The sequence below is a fragment of the Myotis davidii genome, unplaced genomic scaffold (genome assembly GCF_000327345.1).
Source record: "Myotis davidii unplaced genomic scaffold, ASM32734v1 scaffold42, whole genome shotgun sequence".
In the NCBI taxonomy this organism is placed as follows: Eukaryota; Metazoa; Chordata; class Mammalia; order Chiroptera; family Vespertilionidae; genus Myotis; species Myotis davidii.
In genome coordinates, this window is record NW_006294243.1 from 3,757,142 (window position 1) to 3,759,310 (window position 2,169).

Consider the following 2,169-nt stretch of genomic DNA (forward strand, 5'->3'; position numbering starts at 1 on the left):
CTATTTACTGTGGCATAGTATTCCATTGCACAGATGTGTCAAAGTTTTTTAATCCACTCATCTGCTGATGGGCACTTAGAGGCTGTTTCCAAATCTTAGCTATGGTGAATTGTGCTGCTATGAACATAGGGGTGCATATATTCTTTCTGATTGGTGTTTCTGGTTTCTTGGGACATATTCCTAGAAGTGGGATCACTGGGTAAAATAGAAGTTCCATTTTTAGTTTTTTGAGGAAACTCCATAGTGTGAGATGGTACCTCATTGTCGTTTTGATTTGCATCTCTTGGCTTTTTTGATTGGGTTATTTATCTTCCTGTTGTTAAGTTGCATGAGTTCCCTGTAAATGTTGGAGATTAAACCCTAATCGGAGATATCATTGGCAAATATGTTCTCCCATGCAGTGGGTTTTCTTGTTGTTTTGTTGATGGTTTCTTTGCAATGTAGAAGCTTTTTATTTTTATATAGACCCATTTGTTTATTTTCTCTATAATTTCCTTTGCTTTAATAGATATATTGGTAAATGTATTGCTATGAGAAATGACTCAGATTTTGCTGCCTATAGTTTCTTCTAGGATTTTTATGGTTTCAAGAATTATATTTAAGTCTTTTTTCCGTTTTGAGTTTTTTCTTGTGTGTGGTGTAAGTTGGTGGTCTAGTTTCATTTTTTTGCATGTATCTGTCCAATTTTCCCAACATCATTTATTGAAGAGCCTATCTTGACTCCATTGTGTATTCGTGCCTCCTTTGTCAAATATTAATTGGCTTCAGGGGATTTCTGGGGTCTCTATTCTGCTCCATTGATCCAATGCCTGTTCTTGTGCCAATATCAGGGTGTTTTGATTACAGTGGCTTTTAATATAACTTGATATCTGGTATTGTGATCTCACCTACTCTGTTCCTATTTCTCAAGATTGCTGCGACTCTTCGGGGTCTTATTTGGTTCTATATAAATGTTTGGGGTATTTGTTCTAGATCTGTGAAATATGATGTTGGTATTGTAATGGGGATTGCATTTAATCTGTAGATTGCTTTGGGTAGTATGGACATTTTATGATGTTAATTTTACCAAACCATAAACACGGTATATTCTTGCAGTTGTTTATATCTTCCTCTATCTCTTTTGTTAATGTCCTATAGTTTTCTGAGTACAAGTTTTTTACCTCATTGATTAAGTTTATTCCTAAGTGTCTTAATTTTTTTGTTGTTGTTGTATAGGTAAACAGGTTGTTTGTTTAGTTTCTCTGAGAATTCACTATAGGTGTATAAAAATGCCATCAATTTCTGGGTGTTAATTTTGTATTCTGCTACATTGCCAAATTAATTTATTAAATCTAGTAGTTTTTTGGTGGAATCTTTAAGGTTTTATATGTATAATATCATGTCATATGATATTAATGACAGTTTTACTTCATCTTTTCCAATTAGTATGTTTTTTATTTCTTCTTCTTGCTGGATCACTGCTGCTAGGACTTCCAGTATTAGGTGGAAGACATCCCTGTCTTGTTCCTGTTCTTAGGGAAAATGGTTTTAGGTTTTGCTCGTTAGTATTATGTTGGCTGTTGGGAATTCATATATTGCCTTTATTATGTTGAGATATGATCCCTCTATTCACACTTTGCTGAGAATTTTTATCAAAAGTGGGTGTTGTATTTGTCAAATGCTTTTTCTGCATCTATTGTGATTTTTTGTCCTTCAATTTGTTTATTTGATGTATCACATTTATTGATTTGCAAATATTGCACCAGCCTTGCATCCCTGGAATAAATCTCATTTAGTAATAGTGTATGCTCTTTTAAATATATTGCTGGATCTGATTTACTAATATTTTGTTGAGGTTTTTAACATCTATGTACATCAGGGATATGGGCCTGTTATTCAATTTGTTTGTAAGTTTTTTTACCTAGTTTTGGAATTATGATAATGCTAGCCTCATAAAAAGAGCTTGGATATGTGTTCCTTCCTTTTGGATTTTTTTGGAATAGTTTGATGATGATAGGTGTTAATTATTCTTTGAACCTTTGGTAAAATTCCCCTATGAAGCCATTGGCATCAGGGCTTTTGTTTACTGGTTGTGTTTTGATTATTGGATCTATTTCATCAGGTGTTATTGGCCTATTCAGATTTTCTGATTCTTCCTGATTGAGTTTTGGAAGATTGTATTTTTCTAGG